Raw genomic sequence first — 21,632 nt, forward strand, 5'->3', positions numbered from 1 at the left:
CAGTGTCTGGGGCAGCAAAGGTGAGTTCAGGTTGACCTGACCCGCAGCAGTGCTGGCCAGAACCAGAGGCACCGCCTTCCCAGTTGCTCGCAGGATCAGCGCCCGGAATGGAGCGCAGGGAAGGGCCTCGGGCCGGCGGGGCTGCCAGCCCTGGCCCTCAAATCTGACAGTCAGCGGAAGGGGGCGGGAACTCTTGGGGGTCCCATAACCAGCCTTCTTTGCCTCCAGGAGTCTCAGTCTCCGCCTCTAGAAAATAGAAACAGCCCCTAATGAGTCTCACCCTTCCCATCACTGAAACCCCCCAGGGATGCAAGGACATGGTGGGGTGGGGGGTGGATGAGGGCCAGAGAAAGGCACCACTGTACGAGGTACAAACCCACGATGTCTGCAGAAGGAGGTGGCCGTATCCCAGTCCCCCAGGGCTGGAAGGACTTGTACCCTTTCTTAGCTACAGAACCAGAACCCTTTCCACCCCTTTCCTCATATGAGACCCTCAGCAGAGGTCCCTCAGCCCTCCCCTCCCCCAGAAGTTACACATAATCAGAGAACCTGCCATTTACCGAGTGCTGGGCCATGCTGCCCGGGCATGGTGTTGGTTAATCCTCACGAGCTTCTAGCACTGTCCATCACTGCCTTCTACCAGTATCAGAGCCATTTTACTGAGTCATGTGTGACCTAGAGGTTGTCCAGGGCTGGGCCGCATCCAACCCCCATGGCCTTACATGGCAGAGACCAGTGCACCTGTCAAATCTCCCGACACACTGGTTCCTCGCAAGGGTTTTAAAGCCTGGGTTCAACCTCCATGCTCTTGTCTCCTGAGCTGTTTGTGTCTCTGCCTGTTCCCCCTCCTGCTACCAGTCTGCTCTTGGGAAATGTTAATGTGCTTTTCTATCAGTCTCAGAAGCAAACATTCTTTGCATTAAAGCCGTGTATCTCAGAGGGTGGTGAGACTTCATCAGACTCCCCCGAGGTGTTGCTAAAAACACATATTCTCCACCCCACTATTAAATCAGAATCTGGGGGGCGGGTGCTGGGAATCTGCTTTTTAACAAGCTCTCCGGGTCATTCTGATGCCCAGTAAAGCGTGAGGACTCCTACTTCACAGGGTGATGCAATATAAAACTCTGGATTCTAGTTTTAGCTCCATCACGAACCAGCCGGGTGACCTTAGGCAGGTCATTTTACCTCCCAGGCCTCCAGCTTCCCATCTGAAAACTGGGCAAGGAGGACTAAAATGATCTCCAGACCCCTCTCCCCAGTGACAGCCTCTGTGTCTGCCCTAAGTCCTCAGATGGTTCCCAGGAGTATAACTGAATTTCACGGCCTGCACACCGTAGACACACATTAAAGAGAGTCCACATCAGACTGATTTAGGAAGAGCTGCACAAATACCTTCTCTCTGGCTCCAGGCCCTAAACAAATAACTTTTGGATTATCCACAACACTTCCCCCTCCCCCGAGCATCTACTTGCTTCATTCCAGCCCAAGACGACCAGGATTCTATAAACACTGGGTCTGCACACCTGGGCTTAGTCAACAGTCAGCAAACAAAGGCTCTGCCAAATCACCCCACAAGCCCAAACTCGCACCCGCTCTGTCACTCAAGGGGAAGCACCCAGCCTAGGATGTGTGGACCCTGCATGCCCTTCCTCCCATCACAGAATGGGCATGAGGGGCTGGGTCGGACAGAAGGTATGGATAGAACGGCCCCAGCCTACAAGTGGGTTGCAAGGTTTATCCAGACTTAAGGGCTGTGAGGCACGGGAAGCCCCCAGCAATCGCTGGGACGTTCGAAAAGCAGCTAGACATTCCTTAGTCCCTGGGTTCCTTGATGATCACCCCTTAACACACAATGTACCTAGCAAGTGCTCAAGCATTGCTTGCTAGCGGTAAACATTTGCTTGATTCGTCCTTCAAGGTCTATGTATACTTAACAGTGGAGCTGTGGGGATTCTCAGGCCCACAGACACAGGGTGACTTCAGATTCCTGTTACCTTTGCGGATGGTGAAGCTATGTGTGCTCCTGCCAAATTAACCAAGGGGGAAGGACGAGCAGGAAAGGCAAGAACGGAAACCCAACTTCTACGGTGGGACACAGCCGGAAGTTCCAGCCATGGTCTGCTGATCCTACTCATTGAAGGATACTGAAATCGATCATTTCCTCACTCTGAGCACGCCGACTGGCCGGAAGGATGGTGCTTTACGTGTGCACCGCACTTGACGGTTTACAATGCCGAGGGAGGGGGGCGGGGGGTGGAGTCCACCAGCCCTTTCCATTCAGCCAAGCTCCAGGCCGGGCACGTCCCCTCTGGCAGGGACCCACTCCGGCACTGTGTGAGGGCACTCGCCCTACACGGAATCCTCGAAACAATCCCACAGGCTAGGAAGCAGATTATTTGGTAGATGAAGAGACTGAGGCAGGCAGAGAGGAATTAACTTCTCTGCGGTCTCACAGCCAGGAAGTGGCGAGTCGGGATTCTTCCCCAAAGCCCACATTCCCAACCTCTTACCGCACTGTGCCTGCACTTACGTTGGTGGGCCTCTGATCTCTGCGTGGGCAAAGGGAGAAACTGAGGCTCCAGAAGAGCTGGGCCCTGGAGTCAGCCTGGCAATGGTCCCCCCCACCCCCCCGGCCCATCCAGGTCTCCTGGAGCAGGGGAGTAGAACAGAAGTGGGCACAGCCCAGCTCAGAGCTGAGCCAGTCCCGCCACAGGCCTCCGCCGCCACAGCAGCCCCAGGCCCGGAGGGGCCAGCGCCAGGCTCCCTCTCCCAGCCCCAGCAGGACCTCCCTGTCGGGGCCTGGGCTGTCCTCAACACTCAGCTGCAGGCCCCACAGGAGGAAGCGGCCACACTTGAAAATCATTGCCATGCAGGGCCGAACTTGGGGCTTTTGTTCTTGAGCAAGGACGGTAACATTTCACTTTCAGGAAGGAGCTGGGAGGGTGGGGCCGCCTCAGAGTTGCACAACCGAAAACACAGGCTCAGACTCACACGGGGCCCACGTGGAAGTCTGCTTAGACAAACCCCCTGCGGACTTGCGGAAAAGGCCTCTCAGCCACGGCGGGTCCGCACAGAGGCCGGAGACGGGCCGAGCCCTCCCCCTGCTTTTTAAATCAGGGCTTTGTGGTCAGTCATCTCGGCAAGCCAAGTAAAGGAAGGAATAGCAAGGCGGCAGAGGCAGGATGGGAACTCAGGCCTCCAACCGCCCTGGGGGGCGGAGGGGGGAGCCTCAGGTCCGAGAGAGGGACCACGGGGCCACATCTGGCTGGGAGGGGCAGCCCCAGCGCTGGGAAGCCTGCCTACCCGCGCCTCCTCCCCTTCCCGGGGCACAGCATCCCTCCTCCAACCACGCAGGTGCCCCGTGGCCCCTGCCGTCCCCCAGACGCAAGGGAAGGACAGCAAACAGCCCTCACAGGCACCCCGGCAGTGTCTAAAGCAACTTTGTCAGGTGGCGGCTTTTCCTGAGTCACCTCTTGCCCCCCCTTCCCCGGGGCGGTGGTGGGAGAGAAGGGAGAAAAGTCAGTCAACAGGGAAAAACTTGTTTTTTAAAAAAGTAATACAAGAATAAAGCAGGTTTTGAGCAAGTCCCATAGCCCTTGGAACCAGGGCTGTCCCTAGATCCCCGGGAATGGGCCCCTGCTCCCCTCCCCACCTTGCAGGGGTCAATCAGAGGCTAAGCCTTTCACCTGCTCCCCTCCTGCACCTCCTCAGGGCTTCACCTCCAGGTCCCCAAGGAAACTGGTAGAAATGGGATCCTCGTCCTTTGTCAATTACAAAGTAAACAGCTCTCTGGCGGTTCGCCCTCCTTGGCGGGGAGGGGTCCTCTCACTCTCAGGCAACCCGGAGCTCCCACCCTCCCTGAGCTCCTCTGGGGGCGGCAGCAAGGAGTACGAGAGAATGGGCTGGTTTGGGGCCGGCTGGCAGGGGCAGGCCACCCACCAGGTCCAGCTCACCCCCCTCAAAGCCGCTGTGTTTGTAAAGGGCTTTCGGGGACAGGAAGCAATAAACAGAGTCAAGCGGCCAAGATGCAGGGGCTGATTATGCAGTTTATGGATTTTCCAGGCCGCTTTGTACTCTCCCACCAGCTGCCTGGGGCTCTGCAGAAAAAGGTGCTGGCAAAAGACGGGTTGGTCCTTGGCTTGAAAGGTGGACCTCTGCCAGGCCTAAACTGGGTCTTTCCCAGTGTGGCAGGGGCACTGCATGCCTTGCCGGCCCCACAAGCAACTTCTCGGTGCCGCACACCACCACAGCCCAGACCCTCTCTCTCTCCAGCTCACTGCTCACCTCTCCATCCCGCTCTAAGTTACCCGACTCCCAGGAATTCCCAGAGGAGAGGGCGTGCCTGACCGAGGCTGCCTCTGCCGGAAGGTGGGTGGCCCTCCTTGACAAAGCCGCTCACAGCTCAGCTTAGCTTGGCTTGGCTGCCCTGCGCGTGGAGAGCAAGTTGGGAAAAGCTGAGCCTGGTGGGGAAGGGGCTCTGGGCGGCAGGGCCTCCCCAGTACCAAGCTCAGCTCACATTTTCCCCCAAACAGGCTGCGATCTGGTGAGATGGTGGCCCACGTGTGCAGGCGGTAAGTGCGGGGTGGTTCGCAAGAGCGACAAGGGGGAGCGCCCCCACTCGTCTCTCAGTACCCACTAACCAATAAATAACACAAGAGACACCCCCAGAATGGAAAAGCACGCAGCCGAGACCTTCAGGGGCCAACACGGAATGACATGAAAAAGCCAGATGAGCCGGCGCAGCGCTAGTTTTGCTGAGGCGTCTGAGTGCGTACTCGCGTATCTGGACACACGCGCACACCGAATCCTAAGTAGCCGTTATCTTAGAGGTGGGGCTGCGGGAGGGGTTCTGCTTCTGTTCGCTGCCTGCTGCTCTGCATCCTTTGAAGTTTTTCCACAAGCAGGCATTATCTCTGTGGTTTAAAATTAAGAATTACAAAAAATAATAATAAGGTGCACTGCCGGTGGGAAGGTGCGCGCGTGGGGGAAAACAGTTTGGTAGCTCCTTACAAAGTTAAACACGAAATTACCCTGTGATCTAGCAATTCCGCTCCTAAGGCGTATACCCCGAAGAACTGAAAGCAGCGATTCGGACAGATACGTGTACACACCCATGTTCATAAGAACATTATTCACAATATCCCAAAGGCAGAAACCACCCAAGTGTCCATCAACGGATAAGTGGATAAACAAAATGTGGTGTACACATAAGGGAAAAGGGGAGTATTCTTCAGCCATAAAAGGGAATGAAATTCTGACAGATGCCACACCATGGATGAGCCTCGAAAACACGCTGAAAGCCAGACACAAGAGGACAAAGGCTGTATGATTCCACTTCTCTGAGTTCCCTAGAACCGACAAATTCCTAGAGACAGAAGCTAGAATAGAGGTTACCAGAGGCTGAGGGAATGGGGGAGGGAAGTCTTTGTTTGATGAACACAGTTTCTGTTTGGGATGATGAACAAGTTCTGGAAATGGATGGTGGTGACTGATGATTATACGACGCTGTGAACAGACTTACTGCCACCGAATTGCCCCCTAAAAATGGTTAAAATGGTAAATTTTGTGTTATATATATTTTTTACCACAAGAAAAAGAACTAAAGGGGCGCCTGGGTGGCTCAGTCAGTTCAGCGTCCGACTCTTGATTTCGGCTCAGGTCGTGATCTCAGGGTCTGGAGATCAAGCCCTGTAGCCTGCATCGGGCTCCACACTGGGCATGGAGCCTGCAAGGGATTCTCTCTCTGCCTCTGTCCCTGCTCCCCCCCACCCCAGCTCCATCTCTAAAAAAGAAAGAAAAAGAACTGGACTTAAATCAGGCAGGAGGAGGCACTGAGGGGTAGAATCACCAGACAGAAGGGGGCGCTACTTGGGCTCTCCGGACAGAGGGCAAGGAGCACACAGGAAATCCTGCCTGCTCAGGGGGGCTCTGTCCCCATTGGCACGGAGCGGCCAGGGGACAGTGACACCCCTGTTGATGAGGACATGTGGCCTGCAGAGTCCCACAGGCCATGGGGCTGTGGGGAGATGGCAGTGCAGGGGTACTTTCTGGAATGTTCGGAAGAGGTGGGTTATGGCACACTAGGAAACGGTTAGTGTGCTGAAAAATGAAGCACGCATCTGAGAGCCTGGTCTAGAAAGGGAGCGGGGAGGAGAGATGGCTTGCCGGGACTGCAGGGAGAGAGGAGGAGAGGACAGAAGGAAACTAGACACAGAGAATAAGGAGAGGCCTGTCCTGCAGGGTGCTCTGGCAGGCAGAAATGACTCATTCAGGGGCGCCTGGGTGGCTCAGTCAGTTAAACGTCTGCCTTCGGCTCTGGTCATGATCCCAGAGTCCTGGGACCGAGTCTCGCATCGGGCTTCTGGCTCTGCAAGGAGCCTGCTTCTCCCTCTCCCTCTGCCTGCAGCTCCCCCTGCTTGTGCTCTCTCTCTCACACCAATAAATAAATAAAATCTTGAAAAACAAAGAAAGAGAGAAAGAAAAAGAAAGGAAGGAAGGAAGAAATGACTCATTCATTCATCCAGCAAACATTACAGGGCTCTCCCAGGCGCTAGACGCTGGGCAACGGAGGCCGGGGGTAAGGGGGTAAGAGAACCATCTCATCTGATGAATACCTAGTGCCCCTTCAGCGCCACCGCCCATCTTGCTCAAAAATATATACCTATATAAAGCCAAGAAACCCAAAACTACCCCCAGCCTCCACCTGCTTCCAGAAAGTAAAAATGCTTCTTACTTGAGGCCAAGCTGTTCAACTAGGAAGTAAGATCAAAACTGCCAGTGTGGGCCGACCACCCCGGCGCCCGGGCCTCATTCACACCAGTGTGCCCGTTGGCGAGCTACCAGGAGTCGACTGGGACCAGACTCTTTCCCCCTCGAGGGGAGAAGCAGGGAGCAGCATGGGCATGCCAGGGCGGGACCCTGGGCTTTGAGGCCTGTGATGGCCGGACTCAGACTGCTCAGGCGCAGGGTTTCCAGACGTCTTACCCCGCTTAGCTCTGATGGCGCAAGGACAAAGAGAAGCCGTGCATGGGGGTGCATTTGAGGTCAGCGGCAGCTCTGCCTCCCTCGAGATAAGAATATTCAAACAGTGGACTTGGTTAGAAAAGGGCATTGTATCTAGGGCCTTCCTGAAATGTGTAATGTGGGTATGTGGACGCGGAGGAAGGAGGGTGGCAAGCAGTTCTGAAACATCTCGACTTGGCCGCTGTGCCCTTCTCAGAGACCCACTCCTTCTAGAACTGTGCTATCCAATAAGGTAGCCACTCATCACATGTGCCAATCTAAATTTCAACTGTAATTGATCGAAACGAAATGGAATTGGAAATTCAGTTCCTCGGTCATACTACCACATTTCAAGTGTTCACTAGCCACTTAGGCTAATGGTCATCACACTGGACAGGACATATTTTGGAACGTGTCCAACATAGCCGGAAGTTCTATCAGACGGTGCTATTCTAGAACCTAAAGGGGAGCCCTTCCTCCTTGGCAGTATGAAGCCCTGGAGTGCTTTATGACAACTGTCCGGGGGAAACCAAGGACTGCGGGCCACTGATCCCCAAAAGAGGAGCGCCTCCACATCCTTCTGGGAAAGGTGGGTAAGGGCAAAGACCCTTTTCTCCTGAGCAGGAGTGAGCACTAGTACCTCTCCTCGCTGGGGTTCTCTGCCTCTGCCAAGACCAGAGCCTTGGCCCGGTTCTATGAAACCTGCCAGTCAAGGCAGAGAGAAGCAGAAGCCCAGCTAGAAACCCAAGTCCCAGTTCCAAACCTCACAGCCCGGGCCGCGGAAGACCAGGTTCAGAAAAAGCCCTCCCATTTGTTTGCCTGCAGAAACTGTGTGCTGAGGTCACAGGGCTCCTCCACAGTCCCCTTTTCCGGTTTGCCCCGTGGTGGCCCTGGCACCGCCTCCTTGGGCCTGTCCAGAGCAATGGGAAGGAGTCAGAGGAAAGAGGGGCCATGTCGCGGGGGTGGGTGGGGAGGGTAAGGGCTTATAAAGAAAAAAAACAGTATTTCAAGGAAACGGATGGACCAGGCTAAGGAAGGAGATTCTGAGAGGTGAGCGATGTTGGGTATTTGGGTCTGGATCTTTGAACCAACCAGAGAGAGCAAGACTGGTCAAGGCAGGCCCCAGCCCTGCACACGCCGCACACGTGACGTGGCTGACACACTTGCACTCCTACCCTGACCGATCTCCTTCAGAGCTTCCCCATTTCAGGCAAGGGCCATCCATCACCGTTCTCCCCACAGCGCATCTCAGCCTGGCCCTCAAAGTCAACCAAAACGGAACCCATAAATCTGCAGTTGTTGGGGCGCCTGGGTGGCTCAGTTGGTTGGGTGTCTGCCTTCGGCTCAGGTCATGATCCTGGGGTCCTAGGATGGAGCCCCGTGTCGGGGTCCCTGCTCGGCAGGGAGCCTGCTTCTCCCTCTCCCTCTGCCCCTCCCCCTGCTTGTGCTCTCTCTCTCTCAAATAAATAAATAAAATCTTTAAAAAAAAATCTGCAGTTGTTGCAGCAAGTGGCAGATTAGGGGCTGGGGACCGGGAGGTGGGCGAGCAAACAACACACAGAGTGCGGGAGCAATGGGGATCAGAGACCCAAGGGGAACCTCTGAGCCTGGGTTCAGCCCCTGGCTCTGCCACATGGATCCTTGAGCAAGATCTTCTTTCTCTTGAACCTTTTTTTAAAAAAATAAAACTGAGGGGCGCCTGGGTGGCTCAGTCGTTCAGCGTCTGCCTTCGGCTCAGGTCATGTTCCCAGGGTCCTGGGATTGAGCCCCGCATCGGGCTCCCTGCTCAGCGGGAAGCCTGCTTCTCCCTCTCCCACTCCCCCTGTTTGTGTTCCTTCTCTCGCTGTGTCTCTCTCTGTCAAATAAATAAATAAATAAATCTTTAAAATAAATAAATAAATAAATAAAACTGATAGGGGCGCCTGGGTGGCTCAGTCTGCCTTCTCAGAGACCCACTCCTGGAGCCCCGCATCGGGCTCCCTGCTCAGCAGAGAGTCTGCTTCTCCATCTCCCTCTGCCCCTCCCCCGACTTGTGCTCTCTCTCTCTCTCTCTCTCTCTGTCTCTCTCTCTTTCTCAAATAAATAAGTAAATCTTAAAAAAAAAAAGAAAAGAAAAAGAAAACTGCTCTAAGCAAATGTAAGCTTAATGAATTATCATAAGGCCACACCCCATAAGCATCCATGTCAAGAAAGGAGACGTTGCCGGCCACTCCACCACCCCTCCCCGTGCCACACGCTGATTTCTGTCGTAATTGCTTCCTTGCATTCCTTTACTGTCCAGATGGACATCCCTGGACACTGGACTTTAGTCGTGCATGTCGTTTGTCCTTTAAGTTTATCTTAATCTACGGCTTCGCCCATCATCTTCTTTTTTTCCTTATAATTTGTGAGTTGACGCACCCAGCCATGTGACTCTTGCCTTCTCTACTGTCTGAAGGTCATGGACCAAATTCCCTTTTCTCTCGGGGCCTCACTTACTCCTTCCTTACCAGCACCGCCCTGGCCAACTTAAAGAGTTCCTGTGACAAGAAGAAGAGACAGCCTGAAAGCACATCAGGAAATGCTTATGATATTTTGTCAAGCAAAGAATGCAGGACGCAAACGGATACAGAATGCTCTGCTTTCAGGCCCACCAAGAGAACGTGCATAGGAAAAAGGGCCGGCAGGAAACGCTCGGCCTACCAGTGGTCGTCTTGGATGGTAGAATTCTGCCTCCCTCTCTTTGCTTCTGTCTTACCTTTTCCCACGATCAGCATATAACAATGCGATGGGGCACAGGTCATTTTTAAACATTTTAAAGAAAAGGGTGCACGAGACCAAATGTGCCACCAGGCCTATCCACTCTGCCATCACAGGACCACTTGGCTTTGCTCTCTGTTCCTAAGGCCACCACCAATCCGGCTGAGATCCGCAAACCTCAAGCTCATCCCATGCCTGCTTCTCTGATGCCTCCTAGCCGCCCTTCCTCTCCCCGTCCTGTCTTTTCTCTGGTGCCACCAACAGAAGAACTCATGTAAAACATGCTGGGCCGGGGCCACCTGGGGGGCTCAGATGGTTAAGCGACTGCCTTCGGCTCAGTTCATGATCCCAGGTCCTGGGATTGAGCCCCGGGTCGGGCTCCCGGCTCAGTGGGGAGTCTGCTTCTCCCTCTGCCACTTCCCCTGCTTGTGCTCTCTCTCTCTCTCAAATGAGTAAATAAAATTAAAAATAATAATAAAATAAAATATGCCAGGTCGCTTCCCGGCTTGCCCGCCGCTCATGTGAGGCTCAGACCCCTTCCTTTGCCTGCATTGGTGCTCACCACATTCAGTGGGCATCAGGATCACCCGCAATGCTGGCTGAACACGCATTGCTGGGCTCCAGCCCCAAAGCTTCTGTCCCCTAGGTCTGGGGGTGGGGGAGAGGGCCAAGAATCTGTGTGTCTAACGAGTGCTCAGGTGATGCTGGTTCAGAGAGCATGCTCTAGAACCCTCTCCTCGGTCCTCCTCAACAAGCCCTGTCCAGCTTTCAAGAGCTAGTTCAAGTTCCCCCGTCCATGTGGCAGTCTCTTCCAATGGCCAGTATTGATCTCCCTCTGTTCTTCCAGACCACCCCTAGCACTGACCATGTGCTGGTGGTCTGGAAAAGGGGAGAGAGCCCTCAGGGACCGTGGGCTGGGCAATGTGACACTGTACCACTCCCTGCCTTCCTAGCGGCTCTTACGGGCAGAGTCTGGGAGGAGCACTTCTTTGGCAGCCCTACTTACGCAGGAGGTCTTCTGAATGTCCCAGGTAAACGGAACCTTTTCCTTCACACACAGACTTCTAATTATTCACTCACGCATTCACTGTCAGTCAAAAAAAAAACAGTGAGCACCTACTGTATGTCCGGGTGCACAAAATGAAAATCTCTTTTCTCTACAGAAACCAAGAATTACAATAGCATTAAGTTACCAGAGAAGGGGCGCCTGGGTGGTTCAGCCGTTAAGCGTCTGCCTTCGGCTCAGGTCATGATCCCGGGGTCCTGGGATCGAGCCCCGCATCGGGCTCCCTGCTCGGCGGGAAGCCTGCTTCTCCCTCTCTCACTCCCCCTGCTTGTGTTCCTGCTCTCGCTATCTCTCTCTGTCAAATAAATAAATAAAATCTTTAAAAAAAAAAAAGTTACCAGAGAAGCCTGCAGAAAGGGCTCCTTCCAAATGCAGCCAAGGAGCCCACCCTTGCAGCCCCGGGGACGGCTACCCACACACAGCCATGCGAGCACGCACGGTTGTGGTCACATCCACGTGTAGCCATGGTGAAGGTCTGGTCGCCAGTTGCAGGCTTCATTTGTCCTCAGCTAAGCCACCCAGGACTCGGAGACAAGATTTATGGGCAGATATTGTTAGGAGAACAGATGTCCAAGTAAGGGGGCAGGGCAAATGGGAACAATGGTTGTGAGACAGGGAAGCTGAAGGGACTCCATTTTAGAAAGGCTCCATTTACTCACGGTCTAAATTTCTTTTTTTTTTTTTTAAGATTTCAATTATTTATTTGAGAGAGAGAGAGAGAGAGAGCACCAGCTGGGGGAGGGGCAGAGAGAGAGAGAGAGAGAGAGAGAAGCAGACTCCCAGCTGAGCTCAGAGCCAACGTGGGGCTCGATCCCAGGACCCTGAGATCATGACCTGAGCTGAAATCAAGAGTCGGACGCTTAGCTGACTGAGCCACCCGGGTGCCCTCGTGCTCTGTAGTTCACCTTGCATCTAGGTAAACCCAAAGAAGCTCCTTTCCCACTCCAAGGGGGAAGCAAGGAAGTGAATTGCTCTCTGAGTCTCGTCCTGGCCCCAGAACACCTGAGAATATCTAAGAAGAACGGGATCCCAACCATGTTCCAGGACATTAGCTTCGAACAAACCTCGGCCCACACTGGCATGGACACACCTACCTTCGGTGATTTATGGAGGAACACCTATTGTTCAGCTGACACTCCCTGTGATTGATCCCTACCCGGACTCCTGGAGGAACACCCCGGACCCTTTCCCTGTATAAACCCCTAACTCCAGCAACAATGAGACAAAGTCTCCTCTCCTTTCTGAGTCTTTTAGATACTCCGTTTGCTATACTCTATCACCTATGCTATTCAGTAAGCTCTGCCTTCATTTCCTCCTGGCTTACATTTGATTTCTATTCTGCACAAAGCCAAGGACCCTCTTGGCTGGGCCTGTGGGGCCCCCTCTGTGTCCTTGGACCCACCTGCCTATGTCACTTGTGATGGTTGCAGGCCTGGAACCCATTGGAGGGAGGCGAGAAGACACCACCTCCTAATGAAAAGGCAGCAGACCCTTGTCCCATTTCTGCAAACATCTGGGGCTCTGGACACTTGGGTCTTGTGCCCCAGCAAGACATTCTGGGCAGGCTGAAGACACCAGATTCTCCACTGGGGCTGTTGGCTTCTCTGTGACCTTGGGCAACTTTTAATTCTTCGTGCCCCCATTTCACTATCTAACATTATCTTTTAAAAAGGTAGTAAAGCCCAAAACAAGATGATAGAGGTCCCCACTGGAAGAATAAAAGGAGAGATTTAAAAACAAGCAACAGGGGTGCTGGGTGGCCCAGTCGGTTAAGCGTCTGACTTTTTAAAAAGATTTTATGTATTTATTTGACAGAGAGAGAGCACAAGCAGGGCGAGTGGCAGGCAGGAGGGAGAGGGAGAAACAGGCTCCCCGCTGAGCAGGGAGCCCTATGACCCCAGAACCCCAGGATCATGACCTGAGCCGAAGGCAGACCCTTAAATGACTGAGGCACCCAGGCGCCCCAAGCGTCCGACTCTTGATCAAGACTCAGGTCTTGATCTCAGGGTTGTGAGTTCAGACCCTGCATTAGGCTCCATGCCCAGCATGGAACCTACTTAAAAACAAAACAAACAAACAAACAAGCAACAATAATGCCATCTGTAAAAGTAAAAGAGAGAAACGGCAAGGAGACCAGGCAGGGAACACCCTTCAGTGCCTCAGTGGGGAGAGGCTGCATGCGTTCGGGCCCCCTGGAGCAGGGATTCTGGGCTGGAGGGGTGCAGCAGGGTCTCTGGGAGCTTCTGAAAGACAAAGGTCTAGGGCCCCCTACTGAATCAGAGTGCCCCCACCCAGGAACACGCCATTTCCATTCCCTGCCCCCCACAGCAAGTCAGAGAGGCTCAGGGTATTCCAGGGGCTTCCAGACTTGAGATACCACCTCAGAGGTGAGAAGCAAATCATTATCTAAGAGGGGAGGAGGGAGGGACAGTGGCCGCAGGGAAAACACCAAGGGAACCTAGAGACCAGCTGGAGGGGAGAAAGAATGTCAACATTGAAGTGCCCTTTGTCCACCCCCGACCCAGATTTGATTCTAGAGAAGGGATACCGCCCTCCCAGTTCAGGCCAGCCAGTCCTCCAGGGACCTGCTGCTTTAGTCAATGCACGTCTGAGTCCTGGGCTGGGCTTTCCTCTGACCACCACCGAACCTGGCACATTTGCCTGCGCTCTCCACGCCTTGGCCCCAACAGCCTCATGCTGACCAGCTGCGACTCTTTATTTCAGGATTCAGATCGTGGTCCTCCTCCTCCAAGAAGCCTTCCCAGAGGCACTTTTTGGCACACCCCCACACAGCCTTGGCCTGTTAGATTCTTGCCGTACCATCAACGTGCCAGCACTGATCACCTCTCGCAATGACCGGTGTGCGGCTGGTGGCCCCGGCAGACAACGGATTGTTTTGGTCTCATTCAGTTCTTCGACCCCAACACCCAGGTCAGTGCCCAGCATAAAGCGGGCGAGCAATACAGATATTTATGCTGACCAGGAGAAAGGGAGGGAAGGAAATTTTACATCAAACAGTTGCACTAGGCAAATTTTTCAAAACTCTAGAGAAATTACAGCAATTTTTTTTTTTTTTGGCACTTCCTTTGTGACATGGAGAAGCCCGAGACCCAGGGAGGCAGAGATGGACAAGCACCCAGGCAGAATGGCTCCAGGGTCCTTGTTCTCCACTAGTCGGCTACGGTTGATGTAGTCCACGCAAAGGAAGAAAGATGAACACCTAGAAAAAAACTAGCTCCCTCTGAAGCCCTTGCTCTCTGTGGTTGAGGGGTCCCAGCGGCTCCAAGCATCACATGCTTTTGGACAAAGCCCGAATCCAGGTTGCTGTCCACAGGAGCCATTTGTCCCTGCTGGTAGCCCCTTGCAGTCAGGTACCAGGGACACTGCTGCAACCATCGGGGAGAGCCCAGGAGTCAGCGGTCCCCACCGGGGGCAGAGCTCCGTTGAGAGACAGTGACAGGGACAGTGCCACTCAGGGCCTCGGCGTGGAAAGGCTTTTCTCCCCCACGCCCACGTCTCTTGGCCCACTGGCTCGGAACAGCAGAGGGGTGGCCTGCACCTGCCCCACCTGGCCTGTCTGGGCCTGGGAACAATGGGGAGGATGTTCTACGAGCCCGGGGGCTTTACTCTGAGAGACGCTGCAAAGAAAGCGTCACCACTCAGGAACTGTGAGAGGTGTCACGGGAGGCGGGGAATAAAATGTATTCAGGGTCAACTGAGGTGACTAAAAATGAGCCATATGACAGGTACGTGGTGAGGTGTATCCCCAGAGCCTTCATTTGACTTTCACACCAACCCAGTGAGACGGCTACCATCCCCCTTGTCTTACCAACAGAAAACTCGGGCAGTGTTCAGCTGGAAGGAGAGGGAGCGAGAACACAACCTCAGAAATGGGGTGTGTTTGGCCAAGGCCGAGCAGAGATTGAAGGGTCTTTGAGTAAAGCATTAAAGGTACTTGCTCTCTGTTTTCTCTCTTTCTTAAGTCAGGACAAAATGAAATGGGACTTAAGTTAGATTCCAGAAGAAACTCGTGGACTATAAAGAGGCGTGAGAGAGTTCACTTCCCAGGATAGAAACCCAGAAGTTGCAGCTCCATCACGTACCCATTCTGCAGGCAGGAGACTGGACAACTTGACCTTTATCACCACGAGTGTATCACCTAACACACTCAGCGGGCTCCTCGGGCAATTTCGCTCCAGGTCCAGTCTCGAGGGAGGCTCTCGGACAATGCAAACCTGAGGTTAAATACATCCTTTGCTGCACTTAACAGGCAGATGGGGAGAGAGTTCAGATATTAAAATGAAGTTTAGAGTCTGCTGATTTAATCAATGAGGTTAAAGTGACTGCATTAAAGTTAGTACGAGTGCAGTATTGTTAGAAACCTACTGGGTCGCCGGTCGGATAACGGAGATCGTCAAAGCGGCGGTGCCCGAGGTGACTATATTTTCCAAACACGGCTACTTCGCCCCCAGAAGCCCCGTCCCTCGGGGGCTGCCCTCGCCCACTCACCAATGAACTTCTTTGTGGGAGCACCACAGGCCACAGAGCAGATCTGCTGTTGCCCCAGGCTGCTCAGCCCAACACTTGTGCTTTGGCCTGGAACAGAAGGCTCCCCGAGCAGACCGTGATCAGCCAGGGACGCAGGATAGCCTGGGCCAGAGGAGGGGGCGCCTGGAAACAGGAGCAAGATGCTCAGTCTCAAGAGAGGTTCCTGAATCTGAAGATTCTTCTCAAACCAGGTAACCCACTGGTTGGAATCAAACGCAGGGTGTACTAGTCACCATTGAACAAGTTTGTGACAATAACTTAGCAGAGTTTACCCAAACGTGGGGTTTCCTGAAGGTCAAAGGAGTCACATTACCAAAGAGGTTTAAAACCTCTGAGGCCCTCGGGAGAAACCAGGGCCCAGAAAAGTCAGAGTCCTCCCCCTCAAGGTCCTGCCAAAGGATGAGCGTGGATGCCAGCTTTTCCGACCCAGCCCCCGCCCCCGGGGGGCCAGCAGCTGTCTGCGAGAATGCAGGGGGCCCAGGAGGGCTGAGTGTCTACAACCCGCTGCGCGCTCCCCTCCATCTGATGGCCTCGCGATGCACGCGGCGCAACCCCGAAGGGGAGGCCAGGCCAGGCACCCTGCCTCGGGGTCCCGGGCTGGACGACTCACAGTTGGCTCCCCCACCCCGGGCGCCCCAGGCCACCAAAGGCCTCCTGTCGATTCCTGCGCTGCCCCCACCTCTCTCTTTGATGCCAAATTGGGGAGGGGGGGTAGACAGCAAAGAAAAATCCCGCACTAGGCATCGATTTGCCCAAAGGCAACACAAAGGCTGCGCCTGTTTCCATGGAGACACGACTGGCGAAGCGAAGGAACGAAACAGAGCGAGAAACACAAACCCGTCAGCACCTTCCGGGGCCGGCGTGATCGATGTTGGCGGGCCAGAGCCCTGACAGGAAGACGGCGGAAGGATTAAAGGTAATCAGAGGATCTAGAAGCCAGAGCCCGAGCCCTTGCAGTTGGTAGAGCAGGAGGCGAGGAGCCTCCCTATCCCCCGGGCCTACAAACTAGCTTGGCCCCACTCCTGAGAAAGCTCCTGAACAACAACAACAAAAATCCTGGACAGAAATCCAAAGTGAGCAATTATTCACTTTACAAAAGGATTCCCTGCTTGACAAAGGAATTCCCTGAAACAGCAAAATCCCATGGTGGATTGGAGCGTCTGTTTTATTGTTTACTTCTCTGAGACTGAGGACAAGGACAAGCGAGTAGCTTCCAGTTGAAAGTTTGTAAGAAAAGATGACAAGATTCCCAAGGGGAAGGGATGGAGGGGTGAGGACAAGACTCTTGGTAAAATATCTGCTGGGGCGGGGGTGCACCTGGGTGGCTCAGTGGGTAAAGCATCTGCCTTTGGCTCAGGTCATGATCCCAGGGTCCTGGGATCGAGCCCCGCAAGCCCCACGTCGGGCTCCCTGCTCAGCGGGGAGCCTCTTCTCCCTCTTTCTGCCCCTCCCCCTGCTTGTGCTCTCTCTCTCTCTCAAATAAATAAATAAAATCTTCAAAAAAATAAAATATCTGCTGGGAGAGGCACACAGGAAATTGAGACAGGGCAGCTTTAAGACAGAAAGGTGAGTTAGCTGGACATCCGTGGCCTGTCCACCATGGAAGAGCACAGGAGCCCACAGTGGGAGAGGCTGGGCAACAACAGGTCTCTGACGGGGCCCGGCAGGGTGGACCCCAAAAGCAGGGCACTCTCGAAGCTCTTAGCTGAGGGGAGACGCGGGGAGCATAGCGGTCAGTCCTCATTCCCCCAGGACAACAAGAAGGCCAGAGGCCTCTGGCTCGGGTGAAGGCCAGGGGAAAATGCCAGCATTAGCCTCGGCAGATGGCCGGGGCTCAGGGCACTAACAAGAGCCTCGGCGCTTGCTCTCGTCACTCATCAGGTGACATGTATTAAGCGCCCCTCCAAACGCATCGCCATCCTGGGAAGGAGACAATGCCACACGCCAGCCCGGCCCTGCCCTTGGAGAGTCTCAACCAGGACTTCACTCCACTCGGCTTTTCCCGGACTCTAATTCCTACCGAGAACAAAAAACAAGCGTAACAACGACGACAATATTTACTGAGCGTGCTGTGTGGGCCCGACACTGTACAGTCATTGTTCCGTTGACCCTCTCAACCAGCCCGAGAGGCAGACGCTATCCTCATCCCTGCTTACTGATGGGGAGACAGGCGCAGAGAGGCAAGTAACTGGCCCAAGGTCACACAACTAGTAAACGGCAAAGCCAGGTCTGCCCAGCTTCAAAGCCTGTGAACACTACAGGCTAAGCGCTTGCCGCATCAGCCCATTTAACAGACAAGCTGAGCACGAGAGAGTCCAAGCGACTTGCACTGAGGCAGGGGGTGGACTCTGAAGACCAGCTCTTCTGACTCCCTCAAGGCTTTTGTGCCCTGTGATGCCTCCCCTGGGAAGGCCAGGGGCTTTCTTGGTGGGGCACATGGACCGACCTGTGGCCTCCTGTTCTGGGCCTCCGTTTACCTGGACAAGGAGGCATGGGACCGTGTGAGCTCCTGTCATCTCACCGCGAAAGGAGGAGCTGGGAAGACACATGGGACGTGCGTCCAAGGTGTCGTCGGGGAGCCCACGGGAGGAAGACCCAGTCCCAGCTCCAGCAAAAGATCCCCAAAGGCCCACAAGCTCTGGAGTGAGCGCTGTAATGTTCACAGAGCACAATCCGGGCAGCATAGCCAGTGGGCGCGTGGTTCAGTGTTCTTCCCGCCAGCACACGTGTGCGAGATGCGGGCACTTCCAGGGGCTGCTGGGACCCGGCTGGCTTTCAGGGACTCAATTTCCCAAACCTGCACTTCCACAGGGAGTCCTTTCCCAAACTGCCGGACTGGCAGCCGCCTGGCTCTACAGCTCTCTTTACATAATGGCCCCTCCTCACCATTTCCCCAAAGAAAGGCCCACCTCCAGCCATCCTAACTGTACCCTGGTGCTCTCCCCTGGGGTGTGAACGCCACCAGACAAAGGGACAACTGGAGAATGCAGCATTCCTGGGGAAGGCCCCGGAGGATGGGCATGGAGAAGGGGGCTGGCCTCGGGGCACCTGGGTGGCTCAGTCGTTAAACGTCTGCCTTCCGTTCAGGTCATGATCCCAGGGTCCTGGGATCGAGGTCCCGCATCGGGCTCCCTGCTCAGCTGGGAGTCCGCTTCTCCCTCTCCCTCTGCCCGCTGCTCCCCCTGCTTGTGCTCTTTTGCTCTCTCTCTCTAATAAATAAATAAAATCTTTTATTTTTATTTTTTTAAGATTTTTTAATTTATTTATTTGACAGAGAGAGACACAGCGAGAGAGGGAATACGAGCAGGGGGAATGGGAGGGAGAAGCAGGCCTCCCGCAGAGCAGGAACGCTGGGATCATGACCTGAGCAGAAGGCAGACGCTTAACGACTGAGCCACCCAGCCGCCCCAAAAAAAATCTTTTAAAAAGAGAGAGAGAGAGAAGGGGGCTGGCCTTATTTTACCAAGGCCTTATCTATCTTACCCACCCTTCGTCTGTTGGTTTTTGGGTTACAATCAGGGAGCAAGGAAGCTGACACAGGGACACCTGTTTAACACATTTATTCAAATCGCAAAACGGAATCTGACTTTTTCTGACACACAGTATGATTTGGCTGATGGCTCAAACGACGAGGTCCAGCTTTGCCAATTAAGAATTATGACAGACATTTCCCGTAACTGCATGGGCTGAGTTTGCTGGTTTAAGGCTTTGACAAAAATATATTTGAAGCGAGTATATGACATACAATCAGCGTGGAAATACATTCTACTTAAAGTTATGATAACAGGTTTTTTTTTTTTCTTTTTAAAGATTTATTTATTTATCCTACAGAGAGAGGAGAGAGTGAACACAAGCAGGGGGAGGGGCCGAGGGAGGATCTCCAGCAGACTCCCGGTTGAGCACAGAGCCCGACGCGGGCCTTGATCCCGCGACCCCGAGATCACCACCGGAGCAGAAACCAAGAGGTGGACACTCAACTGACTGTGCCACCCAGACACCCCAAAGTTCTGATAAGAGTTTGTATATGTGAATTTTAAAATGTGTAAGAGGATACAGTTTTTCAAGAAATCTTTTTTTTTTTTTTTTTTTTTTTTTTTTTAAGATTTTATTTATTTGACAGAGAGAGATACAGAGAGAGAGGGAACACAAGCAGGGGGAGTGGGAGAGGGAGAAGCAGGCTTCCCGCGGAGCAGGGAGCCTGATGCGGGGCTCGATCCCAGGACCCTGGGATCATGACCTGAGCCGAAGGCAGACGCTTAACGACTGAGCCACCCAGGCGCCCCTCAAGAAATCTTTTGACAGGTGTGAGAGCAAAACAAGTCTGAAGGCTGTCGCTTTACTTCCCTGGAACCGCGCTCGGGGGCTCTAGCTTCCAAGCCACCAACAAGCGAAGTCAGCCGCGGTGTATACAGCAAGCACTGGACCCAGCACCTGGGTCTAAGTTTGTTTCTGCTACTTCTCAGCTGCGCGGATCTGGTTAAGTCACCCAAACACCCTGAGCCTGTTTCTTCATAAGTGAAAGGAAATAAAGCATCGAAAGCATATGAAATACCCTGATGATGATGGTGCCAAACGGATAATGGAGAAGTACATCAGCCTATGCAGCTCCAAACAGTAGCCACGCAGGCAGCGTTTCCTGTTCGGCTTGGACAACTTTATGGTATTCGTCTCTAGATCGTACTAATGACTTATATTTATTGAGCACTCACTATGTGCCGGGCTCCACGGGCCCCAGATCACTGTGTTTTCACAACAATCCTATGGATGAGGTGTCCTTCTTATTGCCGATTTACAAGCACAGAAAGCTTACACACTTGCCCAGCTCAGTCAGCTGGCAATTAAAGGCCCGGCAGGTGTGTTTGAGTCCAGAGATGGTGCTCTAAACCCTCCCTACTCAAAGTGTGGCCTGTAGCTGGAAGAATCTGTACCCACTGGGACCTTATTAGAAATGCAGAATCCCTCTCTCTCACTCTCTCTCTCAAATAAATAAAATCTTAAAAAAAAAAAAAAAAAAGGGCGCCTGGGTGGCTCAGTTGGTTAAGTGACTGCCTTCGGCTCAGGTCATGATCCTGGAGTCCCGGGATCGAGTCCCGCATCGGGCTCCCTGCTCAGCGGGGAGTCTGCTCCTCCCTCTCCCGCTCCCCTCTCTTGTGCTCTCTCTCTCTCTCAAATAAATAAAATCTTTAAAAAAAAAAAAAAAGAAATGCAGAATCCTAGGACCTCCCCCAAACCTAATGAATCAGAATCTGCATCTTAGAAAAATCTTTGGGCAGTTCATACCCACATCCAAGTCAGAGAATCACGGCTCGAAATCACCAGACCGTTTTCCATCCTGATGCACCATCCTGGTTTTATCTTGCTGAAGGTAATATTAGAATGTTTGCTTTCTCTACACACATACGCAGAGCTGGCAATTAAAGCAAGCAAGATGGTGAGGGATATAATAATCCATCAGTAACATATGCAAAATTTATTTTAAAAAGGACTAGGAAGAGTCACGTCAAATTGTCATCAGTGGTTACCTCTGCAGAGAGGGCTGGGAAGAGGGTAGTCAAAGGGGGCTTTCTACTTGTATTATTTGAAATTTTTAATAAAAACAATGCAGTTGTGTATTGGCTTAAAAGGAAAGCATGTTTTAAAACACAAGCACAGGGGGGCGCCAGGGGGGCGCAGTCGGTTAAGTGTCAGACTCTTGGTTTCGGCTCAGGTTGTGATCTCAGGGTCCTGAGTTCGGGCCCCACGTTGGGCTCTGCTCTCAGCACGGAGTCTGCTTGAGATTCTCTCCCCCTCTCCCTCTGCCCCTCCTGCTGGTGCATCCTCTCTCTGTCTCTCAAAATAAATAAATCTTGAAAAAAATAACATAAAACACAAGCAAGGGGCGCCGGGGTGGCTCAGTCGGTTAAGCATCCGACTCTTGATCTCAGCTCAGGCCTCGATCTCACGGTGGTGAGATCAAGCCCCCTCACTGGGCTCCATGCTAGGCATGGAGCCTACTTTAAAGATAAATAAATAAATAAATAAATAAATAAATAAATAAATAAAATTAAACACAAGGGGCGCCTGGGTGGCTCAGTCGTTAAGCGTCTGCCTTCGGCTCAGGTCATGATCCAAGGGTCCTGGGATCGAGCCCCGCATCGGGCTCCCTGCTCGGCGGGAAGCCTGCTTCTCCCTCTCCCACTCCCCCTGCTTGTGTTCCCTCTCTAGCTGTCTCTCTCTCTGTCAAATAAATAAATAAAATCTTAAAAAAAAATAAAAATAAAAAAATAAAATTAAACAC

The sequence above is a fragment of the Leptonychotes weddellii genome, chromosome 15, assembly GCF_054177405.1.
Source record: "Leptonychotes weddellii isolate Sample4059 chromosome 15, ASM5417740v2, whole genome shotgun sequence".
NCBI lineage: Eukaryota > Metazoa > Chordata > Mammalia > Carnivora > Phocidae > Leptonychotes > Leptonychotes weddellii.